At 36.0% G+C, this 12,546-nt stretch overlaps 1 pseudogene; it reads left to right on the top strand.

The window, feature by feature from the left end:
* Nucleotides 1-9,006: 9,006 nt before the first annotated feature.
* LOC141498921 (glyceraldehyde-3-phosphate dehydrogenase-like) lies at nt 9,007-11,475 on the top strand (annotated as a pseudogene).
* The last annotated feature ends 1,071 nt before the right edge of the window (nt 11,476-12,546 follow it).

Raw genomic sequence — 12,546 nt, 5'->3', positions numbered from 1 at the left:
CTTGTCCCTTAACACTATTCCTACTGCTACACAGATAAATACAGTTCAATGCAGTATGTGATGCCTTTGTAAGAATCCTAGAAAGGGAGGAGATAATTCTATGAAAGTTCATGTCAACTAACAGTATAAAGTCAAGAGAAGAAGGGAAGTATAGGGCAAAGGGGCAAAGTAAAATATAGATGTAAGGAAAGAAGGGAAGTATAAAGCTAAAGGAAAAGGGTTGCTGAGAAATAATAAAGTTCAATCCTTCCTGATAAATGAAATTTACATGGAGCATTGGCAAGTATCCTAGATTCAGACCCAGGACAAGTTCAAATCCAGCCTCAGATACCTACTAACTATAAGACCATAAGCAAATCATATAATCTCTTTCATCCTCATACCTCCTTTGTAAAATGGGAATAATAGTTGTTTTGAGTTTCAAATACTATAACATAAAGTACTTTGCAAAGCTTGAGCTAATATATAAATATTTCATATATATATATGTGTATATATATAATATATATATTATTATGATCTAGAGGGGCAGTTAAATTGCACAATGGAATAGAGTCAGAAGACTCATTTTCATGAATTCAAATAAAAAGACACTTATTAGCTTTGTGACCCCAGATAAATCATTTCACCCTGTTCCTCAGTTCCATCATCTGTAAAATGAACAAGAGTATTATTCATGCTAAGAAAACTCCAAAATGGGATCATGAAGAATCAGATGCAACTGAAATGAAGAACACTAGAAAAAAAGGTCTATGGACCTACAGATCATTCTTTTTCCTCCCCTCATGTTCAGTATTTAGTCTTCACCACAATTCTTAAATCCTTTGAAAATTCTGGCCTCCTACTTCTCTGACATCCTTTATTCAATGAACTGTCATTCTCTCTAACTTGACTATGCTTACATAGATCTTTCGTTACTGTCCTCAGCTGAACTTGCCCCAGGAAGCAGAAATGAATATTTTCTCTGCACCAAGATCTACTTGGAACTCCTTCCTGTAACTGGACTTCCAAGGCCATAGCTATCTATCTATTGTTCAAGCCCATCTTCCAGAGCAAAGCATCCCCAGTGATCAACTAATCAATACCTACTATGTGCCAGAAATTATTCTTGGCTCTGGAGATATAGGAGAAACAGTGGAACAACCCTTACTCACAAGGAGCTTACATCAAAGTGAGAGACACCAGGTTCATCTTTTGGGAGGTGTGTATATGCATGTATACATATTTATAAATATATTTTTATATAAATGGTTCTTAAATAGAAAGTTAATAAATATATGCATATATAGTATATCACTTATAAAGTTAATAAATATAAATTTCTATGTATATAGCATCTAAATAGAAAATTAAACATAGCATATTTGTATAGCTATCTATCTATCTGTTCAAGATCTAAATATAAAGTTAACAAATAAATATATATGCATGGACACTTATCCCTTCCATATTGGGACTTTCCCTACTCCAGTTTTAATATATCTTGGGTCATCAAATTAAATTAAATGGGAATTGGGAGGGGTTTTGCAAAAGTTGCAGGTGGCACACAAAGGCCAGCAGACAATTCAGAATAATATATATTTTATTTTTTAATTCTGGAATAATTTAGACTTCTTCTCAGGATGAGTCAAAAAATTTTCCACAGAGTTTCCAGATCATGGGGATACTGTGCCCCTTAACTCTACAATATAGAAGGGATAATTGAATATGCATATATATATATATATATATATATATATATACATATATATATATATGTGTGTGTATGTGTGTATGTGTGTGTATGTATTTATACACATATGCATGTATATTTACTTATATACATATATATATAAACCTATATGTATGTATATATATAGGGAAATAGGCATATAAATGACTTTATATGTACAGCTCCTGATTATACAGTTAACAGATACAAATACATACATATAATACCCAAATATAATGTTAATAAATAAAAATACATAGGCAGCTAGGTGGTGCAGTGGATAGAGCACCATCCCTGGAGTCAGTAGGACTTGAGTTCAAATCTAACCTCAGACACTTAACAATTGCCTAGCTGTGTGACCTAGCTGGGCAAGTCACTTAACCTCATTACCTTAAATAAATAAAATTAAAAAATAAATAAATAAAAATACATTGCATATGTGTTTAGCACTAAAATAGAAAATCAATATATGTATGCGGACATATAGCACCTAAATAGAAAGTTAATATGAACATGAATATATATGTATTAGTATGAAAATGAATATATGCATATATAGTACCAAAATAGAAGATAAAAAATACATATACATAAATTCCTCAAACAGAATACATATACAAATATACATATTTAGATTACATATGCATATCTAGATATGCAAAAATAAGTAAATATAAGAGCATTTGGGAGGGAGAATAGTAGGGTGATGGGATAGATAGAATGGGAGACCTAGAGTTTGGAAGACTTTAAGTTCAAATCTTTCCTCAGATACTTACTACCTGTCATCCTGATCTCTATTTGGCCACTGGGCTCAGATGGTTCCAGAAGACCCTTTGCTCCTTCTTGCACAATTCTGCCTCACTTAAATCCAATTCCCTTGCAAGTCATGGCATCACATCCCTGACATCATGGTCCTCTTCAAAAACAAACAACCTGACTCTAGGTAAGTCATTTCACCTTATTTGCCTCAGTTTCCTCATCTGTAAAATGAGCTGGAGAAAGAAATGGCAAACCACACTAGTATCTCTACCAAGAAACCTCCAAAGAGGGTCACAAAGAATCAGATGCAACTGAAATAACAGAACAATAGTTTAGGAGGGAGGTCTTTACTAGATAAGGATCAGGAAAGGCTTCCTACAGAAGATCACCCTGGAGAAGCAGCTTAAAAGAAGAGAGGGCTCCTAAGAGATAGAGGAGGTAGGAGAGGGCAAATGCCAGGGGAGCATAGGGGCCAGTCAAAGCAAGGAGCTAGAGAGAAGGAGACAAACAGAATTCTTTCTCTCAGGAGAAGATAGAAGGTCAGTCAGACTGGACCACAGGCTGCAAGAAGAGGAGTCATATCCATTGAGGCTAGAAAAATAGATTCTGTGAGACTTAAAATGCTTACTTCGATTTCAACAAAATCCCCTCTATGAGGATTTAATAAAAATAGAAGCTATTAGTGCAGTTCATAGATGACTAGAATGGGCTTCTGGCTTGGTCACCACCCAGTTATATGACTTTGGGGCACTCACCTCTCCTATATCAGCCTTCTCATCTGTGAGAAAAAGGAGGTTGGAAAATCTAATATGTAAGATCTCTTCTGCCATTAATATGACAGGATTCTATGCCTCGTTAAGTCGGAAGAAAGATTGATGTCCTACTTTCCTCCTTCTACAGTAGCTTCCCTCTTATTACCATAGTTCATCCCTTCAGAGCTGGGCTCTTCCTACCCAGTTTTCTAAGCCAGATAAACACTAAAGAAATGTGTTGATGCAAAAAAGTTTTAAAACAGGTTTTTAAAATTTTTATGTGTCCTGGACTCCTTTGAAATTTTGATGAAGTCTAAGGACTCCTCAAAATAATAGTTTTTAATGCCTGAAACAAAATATATTGTCCCTATAAGAAATCTCCTTTGTAATTTGAGGTATAGTTCCATTATTTAGCACAGTCAGACATATAGTGAGTACTTAATGGATGCTTTATTGATCTAAAGGAAACCAATTATATTGAAATAAAATGATCAAAATGTTTTAAAAAAAAAATAAACAAAAAACCTTCAGATCCCAAGTTAAAAGTTTTAAAAATTCTTCAAGGTCCTCCTTCCAGTTTCTAGACCATACATATAAACCAGGGATTTAGAGACAATAATGATTATCTTTTTTCCCCTATTGTATTAATTTGTATTTGTATAAATTGATGAATAACCATTCAGAAAGCTTGGTATGGCATGATTAAACCTGTACCATCCTGACTTCTTTAAAAAATTTTTATTGATGTATTCTTTTGCAGCACTGTAGAAATTTCCCACTTGCCTCCCTCCACCCTTGAACCTTTCCCTGAAACAAAGAAAAACAATTAAACAAGTTAAATACTGAGTAGACTAGGCTCAAAAGCATATTTTTTAGTAGCATCAATTTGCTATCTAGATTCTCCACCTCCCTATGAAAGGAGAGAGTCTGTTTATTATTGTTACCTGGAGCCAGGATTGGAATTATGCAAAAATATTTTTAAAAGTCACCAAACTTTTAAAAACACTTCAACTTATTAATGCCATTATCGTCCTCTCACTTCCCAAAACAGTCAAAGACAGAAACAATACCAATCTATATACAATTTACATATGTTATATATATATATATATATATATATATATATATATATACACACACATACACACATGTATGGATATATCATACATCAGAATATTCATTCATCTAATTATGAATCCCCCCAAATTGCTGCTTATTAATTAGGGAATAGTAAAGAAATAATGGTATATGAAAATAATGCAATACAAGTTGGAAGGAAAAGAAACAATGAATGTGAGGATTGAGAATCAGCATTAATGAACTATGTAAAGTAAATAGAACATGGAGATTGTAAAATTACTACAAAAAACACTAAAAAGCAGTCAAATTCTTTCTGTTTATTGTTTCTTACAGTACAATAGTATTAAATTACATTTACACACAAAAATTTGTTCAACCAATATTAAGAGTCATCATATTTGGATTGTAACATCACAGTCTCCATTCTGCTTTATTGGGAAGAGGAAATGGAAGTAAAAGAGAAAACAGAAATACCATTTGGACATTGCCAATCAGGTATAGAAGAATGTGTTGGAGACAACACAAAGGCCTCAATTCTCAATATATCTAAGTGAGGGGGACGATGCTTCTGTATTGAGGGCATGAAGAAGGGTGGTTCACTGGAGGACACTCACTATTTCCTATTTAAGTGAAATTTTCTCTTCACCTTTGATTATTATTCTCTCACTGTTATCATTTGATTCCATTTTATAGAAAAGACAATATGGTGGTCACTTATTCATAACCTGTGATTAATGTGACATAGGTAGAAATCTAGGGGGATCGGTTTGGATCTAGGTAGAGAGAAATCCCTATTTTAGCAATGGCAAGGTCAGGGAGAAGTTTCTTTAGAAAAGAAGCAGCTAATGCTTAGCTATAACTACAGAAAATTTGATTCATTTCTTTGATTTTAACCCTTTCCTCCCTCATGTGAAGATGAAAGAGACAAGATTGAGAGGATTTGGGAAATTTATGGTGTTGTTTCCTGCTCAGGTGTAAGGCATAAGGGAAAAAGGAAATGTTTTACAAACCCTCCAAGTACACAAAACCATGTAGAGTGTTGAGGGTCCAAGCCAACTTTTTTTACTAAAAATATATTCCTATACTCTTAGATAGAAGTAGGCTTAAAGAAGGTTAAAAAGTAGTTCAGGAAAAATAAAAATCAATAAGAAGGTCAAAAGCAATCTGCCAGGAGATTTCTTTGGGTTCACCAAAGCCTAAAGAACTAAAGATCCTAAAGAATAGTTTTTATTCTCTTCTTGCTTAAAGGGATCAATGTACCTGGTGACAAAGTTAATCCAAACTGTCCCAAGTCTACAATACAACTTCCTTGCAGGTACAAAGTGTGTTGCCCCATTAGGTTATGTATGCCCACCTGTGTCTAAGTGTGGCTCATAGGGAGACATATTATAGGGAGATATGATTAGTCTGTTCTACTTACTCTTCTCCAAGGGAGAATGTTCCTACTAGAAGGAAGCAAAAGATTGACTCTAGACACTGACCATTCTGCTCTCCTTGGAAAGGCAATACCAGGCTAGAATTATATCTGGCTTTCCTAAATATTGTTAATCCATAAGGTGTAATTTTTTGGTTCAAATTGTACTCCTGATTGCTGTCTCTCTTAAATAGCTTGCAGTACCCCAAGCTATGTAGCCAAGGTTCGATTCCTTTCTCACTAAATAAGAGTTACTCAAAGATCATAAACAGAAAATAGGAAATTAACCCACTTTTCTGAACAAATAGCAAACAAAAATCAGAGAAGTTACACAGATGAAAATATTACAATAAAAATACACAGTGTGAATGAGCTAACTGGAAGAGCTATCTCAGTTCAATCAAGAGTTCCAGATGTTGCCCAAGGGAATGTAATGTCTTCCAGAGTTTTAAAGCTGGGGATAGAGACATAATAAACATGCTGACTTCTTCCAAGAGAATCTCTTTCTACCTTCAGGGATCTCTCCCCAAATAAAATTTAGAACCAGCTGCCTCTTTCTTGAAACCGGAAGCCAGAAGCTCAGTGATCTCTTTTCTCCCAAGTTCTTGACAACTCCACCCCTGATGCAGATATGGAGCAATCAATCTCTAGAAAATAGGCTTGAATCCACAGCTGCATGCCAGATCTATCTCCCTGGACTGGCTTACAACAGTCCTTGCTGATATATTTGTTTGTTTGTTTGTTTTTTGTGGGGAAGAAGGGAGCAATTAACTCATACTTCCCCAGTTCTATCAATATCCTGACTGACAAAATCAGCCATCCCTTTCAATTCTATTCTGTCTCTTAGCTCTATTTCCATCCATCAAATACAATAACAGTCTTTAAAAAAACAAAACAAATAAAAAAAAATCGACAGCTTGTCAAAGTCTCTGGAGGAAAGAGTTAGAGAATAGCTACCCATAGATCTAAGGCTTAGCTTTCTCAAAGAGCCTCCTGGGAAAGAACAAACTCCAAAACTCCTTCTAGCCCCTCAACCCCCCCCCCACCAAGGGAAAAGGAAATAACCACTTATACAGCATATGACTATGTAACCATTGTGCTAATTATTTTCTCTTTTGATCTCATAACCAACTTGTGAGGCAGGTGCTGTTTTTGTCTCCTTTTACAGTTGGAGAAACTGAGGCAAGCAGAGGTTAAATGTCTTATCCAGGATCACATAAGAAGTTTCTGAAGTCAGATTTGAACTAGATCTTTCAGACTCCAGCCCCATTGCTCACTGTACCATCAGGTGCCTTCAGGGAAGTAGATTTTCAGAAATCTCCAAAAATTCAGGTCTAAAAATCTAAATACAAAAATGTCAGTAGATAGTGAAGCCTGGAATAGTATCTGCTTGAATGTCTCTTGTGCCTTATAGCACTGTTGTTATTCAATTCAAGAGTCATATATGACTCTTTGTGACTCCAGTTGGGGTTTTCTTGGTAGAAATATTAGAGTGGTTTGCCATTTCCTTCTGCAGTTCATTTTAAAGATGAGGAAACTGAGGCAAACTGGGTTAAATAACCTACCCATGGTCACACATCTATTAAGTATTTGAGTCCATATTTGAACTCAGGAAGATGAGTCTTCTTGATTCCAAGCTCAGTACTCTATCCATTCATTGTGTGATCTAGTTGCCCATACAATGAAGAAGGGGTGAGCTCAGGCCTTGACTGACACACACTAGCTATATGGACATAGACATTTGTCACCATTCCAGGGAATTCTCTAAGATTATCTAACAAAGGAGTTGCCAATTGGTATCCATTGAGGGAGTTGTGAATATTGTGAAAGTTATATTGTGGTATAGTCTCCCATGTTCATTAAATCATAGGCACGCATATATTTACATTGTGTTTATACATATTTCATAATTTAAAAAGTTATATCCAACAAATAGTATTGAAGAGAAAGGTTATCCTCTTTCTAAAGGTTGCCAATACCTGCTATCATTTAAAACCTTCTACAAATAGACTACTGATTGGTTGTCATTAGATTAGGAGGAGGAAGGGGAGCAAATCAAGGAAGTGGAAGAGCAGCTATCCAAGAGGAAGGAAGATAGTAGGATGGTATGGCTTCATCAAAGCCAAGGAAAAAGGTCAGAAAGAATGAAGAGACTGTGAGGTTGAATTTGGATCCCAGCCAGGTGTTGATAGATTTGTTCAGAAGATTCAAGAAGTGTTGATTCTGTCCTGAAATATTAATGTCAACCTATCTCTCCATTACCCATATCAAATTGATTGTTGAGAGCTTACTTTTGTTTTCTTCAAAAAATGTATTCTCTAGAACGCTGACAGTTAAAGTCCTTATTTTGAAAGCTGAAACCATTAAAGGAAAAATAAACAGTATTGAAAGAGAAAATTTTTTCTCTGTCATTTAAGCAAGGTTATTTTATGCTTCTTATAGATCACAGTTGGTAATATGTTTAAGTCTTCTCATGAGCATAGAGATGCTTCTTAAATATTTGTTGATTCAATTCCATAAATATTTTTAAAAATCATTCAGAAATCATATGTACTTTTATTTGAGCTGGTATATGTATGTGTGAAGGGGTTTCCCTTAGTGAATGAATAGAATTATGATTTTATTGGTATGTTGTTTGTCTTTCATTTTCTTTTTTTTAAGTTTTTTTTTTGCAAGGCAATGGGATTAAGTGGCTTGCCCAAGGCCATACAGCTAGGTAATTATTAAGTATCTGAGGCCAGATTTGAACTCAGGTACTCCTGACTCCAGGGTCGGTGCTCTATCCACTGTACCACCTAGCCACCCCCATGTCTTTCATTTTCAAAGAGGATCAAAGACATTACAGATGATGTCTTGACTAATGTGTAAAATGGATATAAGTGAGGCAGAGTTGCAGAAAGTCCTTTACTTTTTCTTCCAGAGTCAAAGAATTTATTGGCAAGACAAAAAAAAAAAGACAACTGATGAGGGCCCAAGAATTTAATGGATGACCTTGACATCTTTGATGTCTGACCAAGTTCTAGCCAAGGAAGGATGGATGGAAGGAATGAAGGAAGGAAGGAAGGAAGGAAGGAAGGAAGGAAGGAAGGAAGGAAGGAAGGAAGGAAGGAAGGAAGGAAGAAAAGAAGGGAGGGAGAGAGGAAAAAGGGAGGGGTGGAAGAAAGCTAAGTTTTACAGCATCTACTTCAGCAATCTTTATGGTTATTGGAACAAATTGTTATTGTCTGCTTATTCCTGAAGAAGTCTTCATATGCTTGAGTAGACATACCTGCAAATTATCTGTTGGTTACATGCAGACTAGTATAGCCTCAAATTGGTGGCTGCTGCATATGATACAGCTTCTTAAAGTCACAGGTGAGAGTTAGGTACCAGATAGACAATAAAGGTAGATGAGCAGTCATGAAAAGGGTTCAGGAAGCCTTCACACCAAAAGTTCTTGTCTTTTCTGAACTTTCCCAAATCAATTCAGCATCTCTGCTATGTATAATCTAGTAAATTGAGACATTTAACTCACCCAGGGTCACAGAAGTCTTATATGTTAGAAGTTAGGGCTTGAACTCAAGTATTCTTGGTTTTGAAGCCAGTTTTCTAGCCACTAAACCATATCTCCCTTTCCTTCCTTTAGTAAGGATATTATTTTGAAAGACTAAAAGATAGCAGATTCAGAGCTGGAAGAAAATTTGAATATCATTCTCTTATGTTACAGAAGAAAAAATTAAATCTCAGAGATATAATGTTCATTTATTCACTGGGCTTTTTTAAATGTACTCTGAGCTGACTTTGGGGCATTCCCAGTTTGCTTAAAGTGGATATGTAACACTCTAACATGAATGAATATGAGGAGTGAGAAATAGGGAAGAGTGAAGGATGGCTCTGAAGTTTCAACCCTGAATGGTTCAACCAAGGTCACAGTCATTAGTAATGAATCCCAGACAGGATTAGGGTATGCTGGTATGATCATGAAAGACAATTATTAAATTTTCTTTTCTTTTTTTTAATTTTTTTTTTTTTAGTTTTTGCAAGGCAATGGGGTTAGGTGACTTGCCCAAGGCCACATGGCTAGGTAATTATTAAGTGTCTGAGGTCGGATTTGAACTCAGGTACTCCTGACTCCAGGCCCAGTGCTCTATCCACTGTGCTACTTAGCTGCCCCTAATTACTAAATTTTCAGTGGAAACATTTACTTCTTAGAAATCAGCAAATGCTACAAAGGAAGGCTTGACTCATTATTTTATTGACTGTCAAAATTTAAGAAAATAGAGGACAGATTCCCAGCTCTTCTCCTATGTTCACTGCCAGGATTCACTGCTTTGGTCAGTCACATTCCTGAAACAAGATAGTTTAGGTCATAATCAATAGATTTAGCTGTATTGGCCAAGATTGCATTCAACTCAGACATAGTAGACATTGTGACTATCAATAATCATTGACCTCAACTACATAGTTTATAATGTTTCAATGTGCTTCCACCCATGACAAGATCAAGGACATTGCCAAGGCTGAGAATGGAAAACTGGTGATCAATAGAAAAGCCATTATTTTCTTTCGGGAGCAGGATCCCACCAATATTAAATGGGGAGAGATGCTGGAATTGAAAATGTTGTAGAGTTCCACTGGAGTCCTTACCACCATGGAAAAGACTGATGCTCATTTGAAGGGTGGAGCCAAGTGGGTCATTATCTCTACCCATTCTTCTGATATCCCCCCACTCTTCCTGATGGGAGTGAACCATGAGAAATATAATTCCCTTAAGAATGTCAGTAATACCTCCTGAACCACCAACTGCTTGGCCCCTTTGGGGACCACAAAAGCTTGAAAGTTTAGCTATTAGTGTGCCCTCTTCCCAAACTACCTTGTATTTGGACCATGGGCTTACTATACAATAAGTTATTACCTATTAATATTGCTCTTTGAAATGCTGAATGACTCTCTAGAAATTTAAGGGAGTTTTTTTTTCCTGCATTGGGAAATTCCTCTTTGGTTTTTATTTTCAATCTTCAAAGTTTATTTATAAAATAAAGCTTGATTTTTCCATGGAATTCTGAAGATCCATGCAACATGGTCATGACTGACAACTTTGACATGGTGAAAAGACTCATGACTACAGTACATAGCATTACTGCTATCCAGAAAGCAGTAGATGACCCCTCTGGCAAGCTGTAGTGTGATGGGAGTGGGGCTGTCCAAAACATCATCCCTGCTTCCACTGGAGCTGTTAAGGTTGTCAGATGATCATACCTAAGCTGAATGGGAAGCTCACAAACATGGCCTTCCATGTTCCTACTCCCAATGTATCTGTTGTGGATCAGATCTGCCACCTGGAGAAACCTACCAAACATGACGATATCAAGAAAATAGTGAAGCATGCATCAGAGGGATTCCTGAAGGGTACCTTGGACTACATAGAGGACCAGATTGTATCCTATGATTTTAACAGCTACAACCACTCTTCTACCTTTTATATTGATACTGGTACTGCCCACTTTGTCAAGTTCATTTTCTGGTTTGACAGCAAATACTGTTATAGGAACCAAGTCGTTGACCTCATGTTGTACATGGCCTCCAAGGAGAAACGTGGAAAGCAATGGATGGATCTTCATCCCCAGCCAAAAAAGGAGTTCAACCACTGGGAGACCATATCCCTAATCTATGTTCCTCTACAGGGGATCCCATGCCTCATTCACATCTTGTCCCAAAGCACCCCTGTGGGGGGGGGGTGTGAGAAACCTAGAGTACTTTATTGTGTACTATCAGTATAGTTACTATATTCAGCAACAAGAAAGGGGGGAGCAATGTTGTATGATGATCATCTGTGAATGACTTGGTTATTCTCAGCAATACAATGATTCAAGGCAATTCCAAAGGATTTATGATGAAAATTCTATCCAGTTCCAGAGAAAGAAGTGAGAGTCTGAATGCATAATGAAGCATACTTTTACTTAATTTTTTTGATGTTTTTTTGTCTGTTTTCTTTCACAACATGACTAACCTGGAAATATATTTTGCATGACTGCACATGTATAAACCTATATCTAATTGCTTGCCTTCTCCATGGGGGGCAGGTGGAAGGGAAAGGGAGAGAATTAGGAACTCAGAATTTTTTAAAGGGATTTTAAAGCTGTTTTTATATGCAATTGGGAAAAAAATAAAAAATTAAATTATAAAAAGATAATTAAAAATAAAGTGAGAGAGAAATGTTAAAACTACAGATTAAATTTAAAAATATGCATTACATACTTTTTCCCTAGAGAAATGAATGTTAAACATTTACCAGCATACCTCTGGATGGGATTCAGATAAAGGATCTCAGTCTCTAAAAATCAGTAAGCTTCCCATTACAAAATACTAGCCATAATCATCAACCATAACAGCAAAGCAAATAAAGGCTTTGGGATATGGTTAACACATATGTGATACACACACACACACACATACATATAGACAAATGTTTGATAAATTACAGTTAATCTTAGAGGAAAGGCCCTACTATTAAGGAGGAATAGGAAAGGTGTTTTTTTTTCCTGCAGAAGGTGGAATTTTAGATGAAATTTGATGGAAACCAGGAGGTGAGCATATAAAAAGGAGACCAAACTAGGCATGAAAGTCAGCCAGTAAAAATATACAGAATAGAGAGAGGGAGTATCTTGTTTAAGGAAGAGTAAGTCCAGAGTCACTGGATCATTGCCTATATAGAGGGTTCACTATATTGAGGACTGATGAATATATGAAGTCTGTTAAGGAAGGAAGGGGCCAGGTTGTGGTGGATTTTAAATGCTAAATGAAAGATTTTTCAATTTGATTCTGAAGCCAATGGAGTTTATTGAGCAGGA

The sequence above is a fragment of the Macrotis lagotis genome, chromosome X (genome assembly GCF_037893015.1).
Source record: "Macrotis lagotis isolate mMagLag1 chromosome X, bilby.v1.9.chrom.fasta, whole genome shotgun sequence".
NCBI classification, from domain to species: Eukaryota; Metazoa; Chordata; class Mammalia; order Peramelemorphia; family Peramelidae; genus Macrotis; species Macrotis lagotis.
Note: the sequence above shows the minus strand (reverse complement) of the source record. Positions and strands in the feature narration are given on the sequence as shown.